Source organism: Myxocyprinus asiaticus, chromosome 25 (genome assembly GCF_019703515.2).
Source record: "Myxocyprinus asiaticus isolate MX2 ecotype Aquarium Trade chromosome 25, UBuf_Myxa_2, whole genome shotgun sequence".
Classification (NCBI taxonomy): Eukaryota; Metazoa; Chordata; class Actinopteri; order Cypriniformes; family Catostomidae; genus Myxocyprinus; species Myxocyprinus asiaticus.
In genome coordinates, this window is record NC_059368.1 from 2,631,368 (window position 1) to 2,648,988 (window position 17,621).

The 17,621-nt window shown below is 35.7% G+C and overlaps 1 long non-coding RNA gene across 1 annotated transcript; it reads right to left on the bottom strand.

Annotated features, from left to right (window-relative positions):
* Positions 1-3,820: 3,820 nt before the first annotated feature.
* Positions 3,821-6,086, bottom strand: LOC127416356 (uncharacterized). Its single transcript, XR_007893093.1, has 3 exons — positions 5,610-6,086; positions 5,289-5,380; positions 3,821-4,409 (listed from the first exon to the last, which is right to left on the bottom strand). It is a non-coding gene; the product is annotated as an uncharacterized LOC127416356 (long non-coding RNA).
* Positions 6,087-17,621: the final 11,535 nt, after the last annotated feature.

The following is a 17,621-nucleotide window of genomic DNA, read 5'->3' on the forward strand; positions in this document are numbered from 1 at the left end:
GATAGAGCCAGTTGTTCTTTGTCTTTGAAGACTGTAGTGTACACCTGGTGAATTAAAGTATCAATTTCCTTCCGAAACAGCAAAATCTGTACATTATTCCAAACTTTTGTCTGCCAGTGTATATATATATATATACCAATCAGCCTCAACATTAGAACCACCTGCCTAATATTGTGTAGGTCCCCCTCGTGCCACCAAAACAGCGCCAACCCGCATCTCAGAACTGCATTCAGAAATGATCTTCTCACTACAATTGTATAGAGCGGTTATCTGAGTTACCGTAGACTTTGTCAGTTCGAACCAGTCTGGTCATTCTCTGTTGATCTCACCCATCAACAAGGTGTTTCCGTCCACAGAACTGCTGCTCACTGGATGTTTTTTGTTTTTGGCACCATTCTGAGTAAATTCTAGAGACTGTTGTGTGTGAAAATCCCAGAAATACTCAAACCAGCCCGTCTGGCACCAACAATCATCCATGTGATTATCTAATCAGCCAATCGTGTGGCAGCAGTGCAGTGTATAAAATCATGCAGATATGGGTCAGGAGCTTCAGTTAATGTTCACATCAACCACCAGAATGGGGAAAAATATGATCTCAGTGATTTAGACCATGGCATGATTGTTGGTGCCAGATGGGCTGGTTTGAGGATTTCTGTAACTGTTGATCTCCTGGGATTTTCACACACAACAGTCTCTAGAATTTACTTGGCGGTGGTACTTGGTTTTGGCGGCATGAGGGGGACCTACACAGTATTAGGCAGGTGGTTTTAATGTTGTGGCTGATCGGTGTATACCTATATATATATTAAACATTATATATATATATATATATATACATAATGTAATAAAGTTTAACTAAATGAACAATTCAATTTGTAACATTTATTGGCCACATTGGTAAATAACTTTCATTCGTAACATTAACATTACTACCCATTAAATTCTTAACAGATCATTAAATTATATAGTATTTAAACAGAGAATGTCATAAAACTTTGATACATATACTTTCATACTTGAAAACACTAAACCTAATGATCTTTTAAGCATTAATGTTTTATGACATATTGATGAAAGTTATGTTACACATCCCTCAAAATTTTAATTACCATAAAACAAAACAAAAAAATCATTATTTTATTTAAACTGTAGTATTTATACATCATGTTAGCATTTGTTGCATTGCCTTTAAGTGCACTGTAATTTACTGTACTGCACTGTTTTAGTGCTTACTTGTAAAAATAAAAAACAAGCCTCCACAGAATTCAGTATTTCTGCTGTCAGCATCATTTCTACACATGATTCAGTTGTGTAGGAGTTGGTTTGCTTAAGCATCTGAACATCTTGGTCAACATAAGTGTTTGGATGGCACAAGACTGAGAGAAACTGCTACATGTGACACTGAGATGTTTGTCATCAGTTTCAAACACTAATGATAATTATTACAGCCATCTGTCTGATGTCTAATGAGAGTTGGATGGAGTAAAGATGGCCTTGCGATTAAGATCCATCAGACCAAATCTTCATGTTAAATTTACATTAAAATAACTGGCAGCTCTGGTTGCCTGAACCGTTAAAAATACAAATGTGACATTTCAGGTTTTATGGGATGGGTGACGGTTTATTTTACAGTTCATAACCATGTACTGTATAGCATGTTATCAAAATATAACCAACCTGAATTACAAAAATCCGAAAAAGTGTCATTTTACCATATTTACACTGGGGGCCAAAAGTTTGGAATAATGTGCAGATTTTGCTGTTTCTGAAGGAAATTGGTACTTTAATTCACCAAAGTGGCATTCAACTGATCACAAAGTATAGTCAGGACATTACTGATGTAAAAAACAGCACCATCACTATTTGAAAAAAGTCATTTTTGATCAAATCTAGACAGCAGCCATCACTCCAACACCTTATCCTTGAGTAATCATGATAAATTGATCATTTGATACTAGAAAATCACTTGCCATTATATCAAACACAGCTGAAAGCTATTTGGTTCATTAAATGAAGCTTAACATTGTCTTTGTGTTTGTTTTTGAGTTGCCACAGTATGCAATAGACTGGCATGTCTTAAGGTCAATATTAGGTCAAAAAAGAAACAGCTTTCTCTAGAAACTCATCAGTCAATCATTGTTTTGAGGAATGAAGGCTATACAATGCTTGAAATTGCCAGAAAACTGAAGATTTCATACAAAGGTGTACACTACAGTCTTCAAAGACAAAGGACAACTGGCTCTAACAAGGACAGAAAGAGATGTGGAAGACCAGATGTACAACTAAACAAGAGGATAAGTACATCAGAGTCTCTAGTTTGAGAAATAGACGCCTCACATGTCCTCAGCTGACAGCTTCATTGAATTCTACCCGCTCAACACCAGTTTCATGTACAACAGTAAAGAGAAGACTCAGGGGTGCAGGCCTTATGGGAAGAATTGCAAAGAAAAAGCCACTTTTGAAACAGAAAAACAAAAAGAAAAGGTTAGAGTGGTCAAAGAAACACAGACATTGGACAACAGATAATTGGAAAAGAGTGTTCTGGATCTTAACCCCATTGAGCTTTTGTGGGATCAGCTAGACTGTAAGGTGCGTGAGAAGTGCCCGACAAGACAGCCACATCTATGACATGTGCTACAGGAAGCGTGGGGTGAAATGTCACCTGAGTATCTGGACAAACTGACAGCTAGAATAACAAGGATCTGCAAAGCTGTCATTGCTGCACATGGAGGATTTTTTGATGTGAATACATTTTTAATGTCCTGACTATACATTATGATCAGTTGAATGCCACTTTGGTGAATAAAAGTACCAATTTCTTTCCATAAGAGCAAAATCTGAACATTATTCCAAACTTTTGGCCACCTGTGTATATATATAATATTTTAAGTAAAATTAAATGTTTTAGTAAATATAACTTTTCACCATATAAAGTAAATGGTAAGGTGACTTAGGGTTTACAGATTGACAGGATTTTACTGTAGCATTTTTACATTCATTTTTCATACAATTAAAAATATGTTTAAGTGTACTTATTAGGAACTGATATCAGGAACAAAAATGACTTAAAATGGTCTTCCCAGGATAAACTTATTACAAGTTTGTACTGCTTACATTTTAAATGTTCCAATATATCATAACTGTAATCTATCATAATCTTTACTAAATTGCTTTTAAGGACAATGTATTTAAACAGGCATAAAGTGTAAAGTGTTTTATACATTTAGATTAAGGCGTTTATTTAGTACGGAAGCCCTGAACCGCAGGGAGGGAAACAAAATCTCACTAGGAGAAATGTTAGTTCCTTCCTGAGCTTATGTGTTACAAATATTTTTCTATGCAAATGTTTTTTCTCAATTTCATGTTTTTATTTGCAACACCTTCTTGTTATTGTATTATACTCTAAATATAAATCTATAAATCAACAGTTAAAATACCACATTTTAATACCACATTCTGTCACCTAATAAGATTTTATGCTGATAGTGTCACCTGCTGGCAGAGGTTGGGAACACATTTGTTAGCTACCAAGAAAAAACAAAATCTCATGTGTTGCCTCTTGAGGAAAAAAATAATTCAGTGGGGAAAAAATACAGTAGGGAAGAAACATTAATAGAAAGGGAAAAAATTAGAGAGAAATAATATATATTTTTGGTGAAAAAAAAAAGTATTTTTAAACTGAAAAAAAATTACACAGAAAATAAAATCAGTGAATATTTTTAGAGAAAAAAATATTTGTAGGACATAGTTACAACAGTGTTTTAGTGCCATGTTAAAAAAAATAAAAAAAATAAATATATATATATATACTCTAGGATTATGAGAATAAAGTCTCATAACATGCCTTTTACAAGAATAAAGACAAAGTTTCAAGAATAAAGTTGTAGCATTATGAGAACTTCATTAATGCAAGAAATAGATGTGGACGATTTAGTGAAATCATATTTTAAGGTTTGACATAGCAATAAAGAAATCTTTGTTTGAGTTATTATTAGTATCCAGACACTGCAGCGGTTATGTAGGAAATGTAATTTATTTTGTCATTTATTTAAGACTTTATTCTTGAATCGTAGCTTTTTTATTTTTGATGTGGCACTAAGACACGTAAAAAAATGTCACCAAGTAAATTTTTTTTTTTTACCTGGCATTTCATGGCTTTCCATAAATCAGAAATAAATGTGAACGGAATACAGTAGTTCACCCAAAAATAAATGTTCTCATCATTCACTCACCCTCATGACATCCCAGATGTCTCTTCTGAAGACATGGATTAAACCACTGGAGTCTTATGGATTACTTTTATGCTGACTTTATGTGCTTTTTTGGGGCTTCAAAGTTCTGGTCAGCACTCACTTGCAGTGTATGAACCAACAGAGCTGAAATATTCTTCTAAAATCTTCATTTGTGTTCTGCAGAAGAAAGAAAGTCATACACATTTGGGATGGCATGAGGGTGAATAAATGATGACAGAATTTTCATTTTTGGGTGAACTGTTGCTTTAATATGAATCTGAAATCTGTTACACTGGGAAAAAATATTTTTGCCTATTTTGAAGATTTATGCATTTAAATTTCATAACAAAATTCCATCAAATTGAACTGTGTAATGTTTAATTAATGAAACTTTAAATACTTTGTTTTTATACTATATACTGATATATATATATATATATACACACACACACACACACATACACACACACACACATACATATATATTATTTTATTAAAGATTACTCAATTCAATTTGATGAAATTTTGTTATGAAATTTAAATGCATATACTGTGTGTGTGTGTGTGTGTGTATATATATATATATTTACATTGACATGTAAATAGTAAGCTTGCATACTAAATGGTAACCTCCCTTGGCGGGGTCAGCCAATTTTCTCAATACTGATATTACAACAGTGCATCAGGCTTCACAAACGCAGCATTTGCGCCTCCTGGTGGACACTGTCAATACTGTCACTGCATTTCTGTTCTATTAATTGCTACTTCCATGTGAGGTATTTACATGGGACAAATCTACAGCAAAAAGTATGAATCTTATATCAACCATGGAGGTGAAAATCTCATTTTTGCACACACTGTTTATATATTTCTTAAATTGTCCAGAAGTCACAACCTTATATTTGACACTTGTTCTTATATTTGATGTGTATGTTGTGCTGCATGCCACTACACGTATATGCATTTCCTCCTATACAGTCAGGCCAGACAATGGACACATCTGATATTGCAGAATTAATACAAAACACAACTGATGCAACAATATGTGAAAGAAACCTGAATTTCTGAAAACGAAATATTTTCCACTTTTAGCATCTGTCTTTTTTGCTTCTTTAGCTTCCTCTCTTCTCCTGGCCTTCAGAGCAGTTCTGCAATAAAAACAAAAATAAGAATGTGTTAAATATGTGACGCTTAGAACACCATGTGTGTTTAACTGTTGGATGTCCAGTTAGACTTTATTCTCTGCGTGTTTGCATCAGGATTATTATATGTATATGTATACAGTTGTGTAATTGATTATTATATGTGTCCTTTATGCAATTAGAGACTCTTCTCAAACTATTTTTAACTGTGGAAGTGCTAATCATGTGGACTTACTGTCTTCCCCTGTTAGCTTTAATATTTCTGTCTTGATCTGCAACAGTTGGATATTCTCCACAGACTCTTTTCTCCTGATGTATGCTCTGAAGTGCTTGACTAACCACCACAGTGATCTCCTGACGGTCTATTCCTTCTTTAGAACGTCCCAGTCAACAGCATAGAAAACAATGACAATGTTTACATCATCAATACAATATATTCTATCAATCAACACTTCATAAAATCTTTAAATCAGACAATTTAATACCCCGTATTTCTGTAGCCTTTCTACAGTCGTTTTAAGATTATTGTCATGTTCGGTTAAAGATGACACATTGTTTCGGATTGTTTAGATTTTTACAGCATTCATTAATCTTTGTTAATGTTAGTTAGTTAATAAAAATGCAATTGTTCATTGTTAGTTGATGTTAATTCATTAATGTTAACCAATGCAACTTCTGATTTTAAAAATGTATTAATATATGTTGAAATTAATATGAACTAAGATTAATAAATGCTGTAAAGGTATTGTTCATTGTATGTTCATAACTAATGTTAACAAATGGAACCTTATTGTAGTGTTTCCAAAATAATAATACATAAATATAATATATTTAGAACATAAATAATACAAATACAAAAATAATATATTATATTAATATGATTAAAAGCAATATTAAAAACAATAAATAAATAACAATAATTATAATATAATAAAAACACTATAAAACAACAATACTACTACTAATAATGAATAACTAAAAATGTAAATAAATAAGTACTAAATAATAAAATACTTAAAATAAAAAACAAAATATATAATAAAATACAAATTATACAATTATAATATAAATAAAAATATAAGATACACCATAGATAACAAAAATAAAAAATTAAATAAATAGAAATAAATGATACGGTACATAATATAAATTCTAAATAAAACAGTTAAAAATAAAATAATTAAATATTTGATAAAATAAAATTTTTTAAAAATATCTATTAAATCTATTATAATAAAAATACATACAAATAATAAATAAAATAAATACAATATATATAACAAATGGACAATAATAATAATAATAATAAACAATAATAATAATAATAATAATAAATAAAATAAAAATAGAATAAAATAGTAAATAAAAAATATATTAGGGTTAATAATGGGTCTGGGTATCTCAGTAAAGTAAAGACGCTGACTATCAAACTTGGAGTCACAAGTTCGAATCCAAGGCGTGCTGAGTGCCTCCAGCCAGGACTACTAAGCAACCAATTGGCTCGGTTACTAGGGAGGGTAGAGTCACGTTGGGGTAACCTCGTACTCCTCGTGGTCACTATAATGTGGTTCTCGTTCTCGGTGGGGCGCATGGTGAGTTGTATGTGGATGCTGCGGAGGATAGCATGAGTCTAGGGTTGGGGAAGAAGTAACAAATGTGTGAATTGAGGGAAATCTCTTCTTCTGACCCAGCACTGCACACAGACAACCAATTCAAAGGATCAAATCAAAGACCTTTATTTACAAAAAAAGGTAAAGGAAAGCAAAAAACAAACAAAAGGAATACTATCTTTAGGAGAGCATTACTAACCTTACAAAAGAAAAGATAAATAAACTACAGACGTCTTACAACAAAAAAACAGTAAATGTCAACAAAAATGGCACCTTCCTCCCTACAGCTTCCAGTTAACAAACTCAATGTTCTCAGAATTTTAGTGGGCTAATGATAAACAAACAAACAAACAAACAAACAAACGAGAATAACTTACATGGGTAGAGAATACAATACAATCCAACTGCGCAAAACAATCCACAGTGCCAAAATAAATCATATTAAAATACATAGAGATGTATTAATCAACAATCAAGAGACATATACATCCTGGGACGTGTATGGTGGAATTATAGAGAATAGTGATTTCGCTTCTGTTGAATGATTTTGATATTGCATTGATTAACCTTTTAACTAACCCTTTTGAAACTGATTTGATTAATTTGCAATGCTCAAACTAATGGAAACTACTAATAGTTATACTGTAAATCCAGTAAATCTAAATGGGTCAATTAAGAGTGAAACATCAAAACTAGAGAAGCTGAGTCAAGAAAATTAAGCATAATTAGACACAATTAGTCTAAATAAGCTTGTATAATGTAAAAAGAGACATAAACCGGTGAATCATTATAACTTTATTTTTCAGTTTTTTTTTTTTCCTTTAATTCTCTTTGCATTGTTGCTGTTAATATTTATATTTCCTGTTGTCTTTAATGTTGAGTACTTTTACAATTGTATCATTCAAAGGAATCTGGCAATTCAAATGTATCTATTTTTTATTTAACAGTAATACACATAATATTAATACAGTGGAAGACAAACACAGGGACAGAGGATATTTAGATCAGATAAGTTTGACATTTTCTGAGGGGAAAGAACACAAATACAATAGAGGGGGAATAAATTTGCAGATATGCACTGATATAATATGTTGTAAACGTGTGTGTGTGTGTGTGTGTGTGTGTGTGTACATGTTTATACTACATTGTGGGGATCAAATGTCCCCACAAGGATAGTAAAACCTGAGATCACCTACATTGTGGGGACCAGCCAGCGGACCCCATGAGGGAAATGGCTTATTAAACATACTAAACGATGTTTTTTTGAAAATGTAAAAATGCAAAAAGGTTTCTGTGAGGGTTAGGTTTAGGGGTAGTGTTGGGGTTAGGAGATAGAAATTATCATTAGATCTGTATAAAATCCAAAAAATGCATAGAAGTCTATGGAGAGTCCCCACAATGATATAAAAACATAGTGTGTGTGTGTGTGTGTGTGTGTGTGTGTGTGTGTGCAGATTAAATTGTTTTGGTTTGTGTGGAGTATTTTGTATCTTTAGGTGAATATGAAAGCAGTTCTGGTGTAGTGGGAGAAAAAAGAAAAGGTGAATATTTTTGCATATGTTGTTCTCTCTGGATCACTACCTCTCCCTTATGACATATTAAAGTCCTCAAGTTGTGTTATGGTTAAAAGCCTCTTCTCTGAATTTGCAGTGGCCCCCGTCCATCTGGGTATCCACGGTCAGTGTGGCCGGTACCTCCACAATCACGTCTGGGGTGGGGAGCCATGTTTTCAGAGAGCTGGACTGGTTGGTTGCAATTGTGGTTTTATGAATATTCAATATTTGTTAAGTGTCTCCTTCACCGTGGGTCACTGCAGCCCTTGTGGCCAGTACCGCTGCTACCACTTGCTGCATGTAATTATACATGTGGCTTCCAACCTTGAAGCTCATGGATTTGGGAAATAGCAATGGATTATTAAATAGCTATTTCTCCCAAAAAGTTTCTGGAGGCTAAATTGGTTCAGACAGAACTCTAAATACGATTATCCTTTCCAATCTGTACTCCTTAGGTGTATGTGAATGTATCTATGTGACAAGGTGTTAATATGTTAATATTAATGTTAATATGTTACTTTTAACAGATGTTTTTTTCCCCCTTTCTCTATCCTTTTCTTTCCCCCCTCTTTCAATTTGTTTAAAGATGTTGCAAATAGTACAATAAACAAATCAGTACACACTATAACCAAAGAAAGAGAGTGAAGAAGGGTAGAAGAAAAGAAACAAGCAAAGAAAGTGACTGTGATCTGGCATGATACTCTACATAGGCTGGCGCAGTGTATTACAAGTAATATAAGGGGGCACACCTGGGTAAAAAGCACTGATAAACCACCTTCTAAATTACAAGTGTGAAACGTTCATCTACCCGGGGTTAAAAGCAGGGTTTAGAACGATGATAACCCGGGGTTAAGCACAGTGTGAAAAGCCTTTAGTGTGCCTCTTTTCTTTAAGCATATATATATATATATATATATATATATATATATATATATTAGGGCTGTCAAATTATTAAAATATTTAATCACGATTAATCACATAATTGTTTGAAGTTAATCACGATTAATCGCAATATCTTTATAAACATGAGTGGACAAAATATGCTTCATCCAGATGTATTTTTCAGTCATCCATGCAAAACCTACCCCACCAACAGAGTTAAACAACAGAAAACGAACAAAACTCAATTCAAATTATGTGCAAAATATGGTAGTTGTACGTGTATTATGACAGGATTTATTTGGTTCTTTTTATGGAGTTTTGACACACATGCAAAAAAAAGTCTGCACTGTCATTTGCAATTGACCACTCAGAGCAAAATACATCAAAACTCCTTTTAGACCCCACCACAATTGCAACCGGTGGGATTAAATGGGTTAATGACCCATTTGGGTAAATGGGTAAATGGGCAGATTACCTGCAGGGTTCCAGCAATGTCTCCAACTTCTGCACTTGCTAGTGCACTATCAAACAGAGACACTGTGACAGAACTTTGGAGACAGAAGCAGGGTTTCTGTTAGCCGGTAATCAGTACTGTCGCTCCCTATACTCATATTACGCAGTCTGTGTAGGGCACCAACTCCCTAGGGGGGCACCAGAAACTCCACCGGCTGCCTTTACTCAAGGGGCGGACTGGTAAGAGAAATCGGCCTGGGATTTTACATAGAAATTGTCCTTTTCTGCATATTGCTGCCCCCTTCGGCATATTGTGGCGCCGTTTTGTGGCCCGGTCTGCATAACGCAGCGGCCCATTTCAGCTTATCATGGCCCATTCGGCCCCATTTCCATCGGGGAAAAGTCCCTGTTCTCCCGATGGCCAGTCCGCCGCTGCCTTACTCGCACGTTATATGTTATTCAAGGACTCGGTAGCAGTCCCGGAACACAGACGATCACCTTGCACTTGCAACTGTGCCTCGCGCTCGCACCACGCCTCGCAGTGCAAGGCGGGTGTTCAAATGGCAGCTGTCTTGCCACTGCAATGATGTTACAATGTTCGGAGCTTTATCTGTGCTTTGTGGGCATGTTCTACTGCTATGCTACATTGATTAAATGCTTGGCGCAGGTCTCAGCATAATGTCGCCTACCACCTGTTTACCCGACAACAGTGCATGTGACATTAGCTGCGTTTTTGCAAATTGAAAAAATAGTGGCATTAATCGAATTTTACATTAACACGTTAATAACGCGTTGGATCTAACATACATGTTGTGGCTTTTGATTTTTTGTAAGTTTTGTTAGCTCTTCATGACCTATGACAGCTAAGGACTGAAGTTGCTTGTGAAGAAAATTATGAGACATTGTTTTCTGAGGTGCTGTGACAGACGATTGCATAATTCCAAATTTATTGCTGATTAAATAGTCATTACTATTGTGCCGTGACGGAATATCTGGTTCAGTTGAGGCTTTATTCCTAACCAATTTAGCCACAGAACTGAATAAACACCTAGGATTGTTGTGGTTATTTTCTGTGAGTTTGCTTAAATATGCTGACCTGGCAGCTTTTAGTGCCTGTCTATAGCTACAGACACTATCCTTCCATGCACCGCGAAATACCTATAATTTTATATTCTTCCATTTGCGCTCCATTTTCCGAGCTGATCTCTTGAGAGCATGCGTGTGATCATTGTACCATGGTGCGGGGCTTTTTTGTTTAATTTTCTTTAATTGAAGGGGTGTGACACTATCAAGAGTGCTAGAGAAGACTGTATTTATATTTTCTGCTATTACATCAAGTTCTTCTAGACTTTGTGGCTTACTGAGTATATGAGATAGATCTGGAAGATTATTAGTGAAGCTATCTTTAGTGTTCGAAAGAATAGTTCTACCTGAACGATAGTGTGGTGTAGATTGAGTAACATTAGCTGATTGCAGCAAACAAGAGACTGATCTGAAATGTCATCAGTCTGTGGTAGAATTTACATAGCATCAACATCAACTCTATATGACAGAATTAAATCTAGCATATGATTATGGCAATGAATCGGTCCTCCTGTCACATTTTGTCTGACTCCAAGAGAGTTGAGAATATAGATAAATGCTAATCCCAATGTGTCATTTTCATTATCTATGTGAATGTTGAAATCACCAACAATTAAAGCTCTATCTACAGTAACTACAAGATCTGATAGAAAATTTGCAAATTCACCAAGGAAATCAGAGTACGGCCCAGGTGATCTATATACTGTAGCAAGGGTAAAAGACAACATACATTTTTATTTATATCTGACGGTGTCACATTAAGCATTATTAGTTCAAAAAACTTAAATTGATATCCTGTCCTCTGAGTAACACCAAAAACCAACACCTCCTCCTTCAGACGAGGCATGTTTATAACAATAACCTGGGGGAGTAGATTCACTTAAACTAATATATTCATCCGGTTTAAGCCATGTTTCAGTCAAACAGAGTGCATCCAAACTATGATCTGTAATAATTTAATTTACAATTAGTGCTTTTGTTGAAAGAGATCTAATGTTTAGTAGCCCTACGCTTATATGATGTTTATCTTCAATTGTTTATCTTTTCAAGTTTGACCTTAATAACATTTTTTCTAAATCATTTAGTAAGAGTTTTGTGTTTGGTAGCTCAGGGAACAGACACAGTCTCTATATGATATCTTAGTGATACAGTCTCTATGTGTTGTAGTTTATGTGACCTGTGTGACGTCTCAAGGCAGCTAGCAGACGTTCGGATTAACCAGTTTGTCTGCTTCCTGACCTGGGCCCCAGTTAGTCAAATACTATCACTATTAAGACTATGAGCCAAATTACTAGAGAGGAGCGCGGCACCTTCCCTGAAAGGATCTCTCTCTTTAGCAGGTCAGGTCTACCCCAAATACTCTTCCAGTTGTCTATAAATCCTATGCTATTCTCCGGACACCACTCAGACATCCAGCCATTCAGTGACACTAATCTGCGGTGCTGCGGGGGCTCTACAGCTGGAGCCAAAGTGTGTGTGTTGCTCGCTGTACTACTCACATCCAAAACAGTATCTACCGGCTTCTCTTTCTCACTGACCTCCACTAGCATTCGTATGTGTGTCTCTAACTCATTAACCTTTTCCGTCAGCCTGAATAATTCCTTACATTTATCACATGTGAATCCCTCACTGCTGACGGAAGAAGCTATAGTAAACATGTGGCATGCAATGCAGGAAGAAACAACATGAGCAGATGCCATGACTTACCGCAATTGTTTTTAGTTGTTGTTATGGTTGTTCTGGAGCGGCGAGGGTTTGAGATCGATGTTTAATCAATAGTTTAGATTCTAAACTATGTTTTCGGAAAGGTAATTGAGTTTCAGCGTCAAACGAAGCTAAGCTTAACTGTTCAACTTTTTACAACAATTTATAGATTGTGCACGCACTAATATTTTCAGTGTCGCTTTAACACGAAACAGGAACCTCATGAATATTCATAAATGCTCTGCCCAGTGCAACCGAAAATCTCAGAAACCGAATATTTCAGATTGAGGAAGATAATGCAGTAACCCTATTTTCCTCTATAGAGAGCTTTTTTCCAATAGCGTTTACTTTTTCACACAGCCTTTACAGCTTATTCCTGAACTAGATTCACCTATTACATTTAATATGAAACTATAACATTTCTGTCATAATGCATGTTACTGTTCCTACAGTGAAACCATGAAAAAGTTTAGTATTAGTGATGATGTGTAGTTTGAAAAGCTACTGTATGGCAGTATAGAGAAAGTGAAGCTCAATAAAGTCATTTCATTCTAAACCACATAGAGGAAGTTATTCATATTCATATAAACGTAACTTTTTGACAAATTAAAATCATTCTGTTATTGCAAGTCCTTGCGAAATGCATATCGCAAAATGTACATTTGTGATAAAATGTTGATATATTGTGCAGCCCTACTGTACGTTTAGTTTCACTTTTGGTTTGCCATGTGTTTTGCAAGAGTATGGGGTGTTTATTTCGCTTTTATGATTTTAGAGTTGTTAGCAGAGCCGTGGCTTATGGGGTGAAAGGTGGTAACGATTCTAGGGGCCTACAGGTAAAGAGGGGCCCACAACAATTTTTTTACTGTATTTTTTTAAATGAAAAGGGCCCAGACCAGTATACAGTCAGTGGGCCCAGAATTCCTTGCTACGGTCTTGGTTGCTAGCCTATGTTTTGTGGTATTTTTATATTTGCTGTTTTGAATTCATTTTAATTAAAATGTTTAAAATGAAATAATGGTGGAGGGTGGTAACTGCATAATAATTATTTTGAACAAGTAAATTTGATTACTTCAATAAATTAATGTGCAAAAGTTAAAATGTCCATGTTTTCTATTAGTGTTACAACTCATCCCAGTTGTTGGGCAGGTTACAACATCACTGTTCACTGTTCAACAGCACTATGGCTTGCATGAACACAAGCCATATTCAAATAAAATAAGGAACAGGACTGATGCCAGAAACACGAAACTGAGAACTGCTTTTCATATGGATTTATTTATTTAGACTTCTTTTTTCAGACTCCACAATTTCTCATAGGCTTCTCTCTTCAAGCTCCTGACAGTAACTCAGATATTTATACCACAATACATCCATTCATGTAGCACAGAATACCCATGAGAGAGCAAACCTCTATATGCACCTTTTGCCTGTCAACCAAAATGTATACAAATGTTTCTTTAAATTTGGCTGGGTTAAAAATAACCCAATTGGCAACCCAGTGCTGATAAATATTGGACAGAACACAAGTTGGGTTAAACTAATCCAGCAAGCTCATATTGACAATATGCTGGGTTAATTTGACCTCATAAATGGTTATTGTTTTCATTTACTTCTACAGAAAAATCTGTATATAGAGATTTTGCTGTAAGATAAAATTAAACATTTGAAAAAATGTATTGGTTTATATATAGCCTATAAATACATATTTATATATATGATAAGATTTGATAAGAATGAAATAAACACAAGAACATTTTAGAACTTATAACTTATTTTTTATTTGAGGACAAAAATGTAAAAGTAAAATTATGACAAATTCATTAAGATCCATAAAGTAATCATACATAATTCATAAAACATTTAAAGGGATAGTTCACCCAAAAATAGAAACGCTCTCATCATTTACTCACCCTCATGTCATCCCAGATGTGTATGACTTTCTGTCTTCTGCAGAACACAAATGAAGATTTTTAGAAGAATATTTGTGCTCTGTAGGTCCATACAATGCAAGTAAATGGTGAACAGAACTTTGAAGCTCCAAAAAGCAGAAAAAGGCAGCATAAAAGTAAAACATAAGATTCCAGTGGTTTAATCCATGTCTTCTGTAAAATCTTCTGTATTATCAATATCTTCGATTACACTTCCTACTGCTTGATGCATGCGCACAGCCACTAGATGGTGCTAGGAAGAGTAATTGAGCTTGAAATCATGATCGTGCCTAGAGACTGCAATGGCAAGATGTACTTTGAAAAAGGAGTTACATTTTGGTTTGTGCTCACCTGGATCACTTCAGAAGGCATGTATTTAACCACAGTAGTTTTATGGATTACTTTTATGCTGCCTTTTTCTGCTTTTTGGAGCTTCAATGTTTTGGTCACAATTCACTTGCATTGTGTGGACCAACAGAGCTGAAATATTCTTCTAAAAATCTTAATTTGTGTTCTGCAGAAGAAAGAAAGTCATACACATCTGGGATGACATGAGGGTGAGTATATGATTAGAGAATTTTCATTTTTGGGTGGGGCAAAGCCATCGACCTTAACAGATATGAAAGGAATTAGCTGCCAAACTAGCTTGGTATTACGTCTTGGTATTGTTGTAATACAAATAAGTATATTTAAAAAACAAAAATGATCATGTGAGACAACAGAAGTTGTTACTGACTCTACAGTAATGAATGATAGGAATACAAGTGAATAAAAACATTAATTTTACAGAGGAATTTAGGATTCAGAATTAAGAACAGGAGGCAAAAATGACAGTTGTTTATCACAGCTTGGATTGGCTATGGTAAATTGTACTGTCAGTGACAATGACCCAACCATTAACCCAGCAAAGATGGGTTAAAAACTACCCAACTCTGTGAAAATAACCCAACAAAATGACCCAACAGTCACAACCCAGCATTCTGGGTTAAAAAATAAACCAGCAAAATTTAGTGTTGAAACAAAGTTTTCTTAAATATATCATATTGATTGACCCAAAGAAACAAAATAAATAAATGTATTAATGAATAATAATAAGAAGAGGCAGACTTTATGAACTTAAACATCAACATTTTATAATCTATTACTAAACCATTTTAAAGAGAACCTTTTTACTTCATTCACATTGTAAATCAAATAAACTCAGCAAAAAAAGAAACGTCCTCTCACTTTCAACTGCTTTTATTTTCAGCAATCTTAACATGTGTAAATATATTTGTATGAACATAAAAGATTCAACAACTAAGACATAAACTGAACAAGTTTCACAGACATGTGACTAACAGAAATGGAATAATGTGTCCCTGAACAAAGAGGGGGTCAAAATCAAAAGTAACAGTCAGTATCTGGTGTGGCCACCAGCTGCATTAAGTACTGCAGTGCATCTCCTCCTCATGGACTGCACCAGATTTGCCAGTTCTTGCTGTGAGATGTTACCCCACTCTTCCACCAAGGCACTTGCAAGTTCCCGGACATTTCTGTGGGGAATGGCCCTAGCCCTCACCCTCCATTCCAACAGGTCCCAGATGTGCTCAATGGGATTGAGATCCGGGCTCTTCGCTGACCATGGCAGAACACTGACATTCCTGTCTTGCAGGAAATCATGCACAGAACGAGCAGTATGGCTGGTGGCATTGTCATGCTGGCGGGTCATGTCAGGATGAGCCTGCAGGAAGGGTACCACATGAGGGAGGAGGATGTCTTCCCTGTAACGCACAGCGTTGAGATTGCCTGCAGTGACAACAAGCTCAGTCCGATGATGCTGTGACACACCGCCCCAGACCATGACGGACCCTCCACCTCTAAATCGATCCCGCACCGGAGTACAGGCCTCGGTGTAACGCTCATTCCTTCGACGATAAACGCGAGTCTGACCATCACCCCTGGTGAGACAAAACCGCGACTCGTCAGTGAAGAGCACTTTTTGCCAGTCCTGTCTGGTCCAGTGAAGGTGGGTTTGTGCTCATAAGCGACGTTGTTGCCGGTGATGTCTGGTAAGGACCTGCCTTACAACAGGCCTACAAGCCCTCAGTCCAGCCTCTCTCAGCCTATTGCGGACAGTCTGAGCACTGATGGAGGGATTGTGCGTTCCTGGTGTAACTCGGGCAGTTGTTGTTGCCATCCTGTACCTGTCCCGCAGGTGTGATATTCGGATGTACCGATCCTGAGCAGGTGTTGTTACACGTGGTCTGCCACTGCGAGGACGATCAGCTGTCCTTCCTGTCTCCCTTGTAGCGCTGTCTTAGGCATCTCACAGTACAGACATTGCAATTTATTGCCCTGGCCACATCTGCAGTCCTCATGCCTCCATGCAGCATGCCTAAGGCACGTTCACGCAGATAAGCAGGGACCCTGGGCATCTTTCTTTTGGTGTTTTTCAGAGTCAGTAGAAAGGTCTCTTTATTGCCTACCGTCTGTAAGCTGTAGTGTCTTAACGACCGTTCCACAGGTACAAGAACAAGCATGGAAAACATTGTTTAAACCCTTTACAATAAAGATCTGTAAAGTTATTTGGATTTTTACAAAATTATCTTTAAAATACAGTGTCCTGAAAAAGGGACGTTTCTTTTTTTGCTGAGTTTACTATCTATAAAAGTAGATAACGCATTTTTTATTATTTGTAATGATACGAGATATTTGTGTTGGCACTCCTGGAAGTGTCATCACGCAGATGTGTTTGCATCAGATCTGTGCAGGTATGCTGTTAAGACCAATCCATAACAGTGTGAGTAATGTACTTCATGTACAATAATTTGGCTTTCAAGGATGAATACCTTGTCGTCATCGTTAACACAGGCTAACGATTAGGGTAAATTTTGCCATGTGACACTACATTTTTGCGTTAATGCCAATTTTCTCAACAAAAAGTGTTTCCAAACCAGTTTTTCGACATCTGAGGTATTGACATATAGTTTATGCGCTAGAGTATTATGTCATGTAATATTATGTAATATTATGTCAACACTCGTGAAAT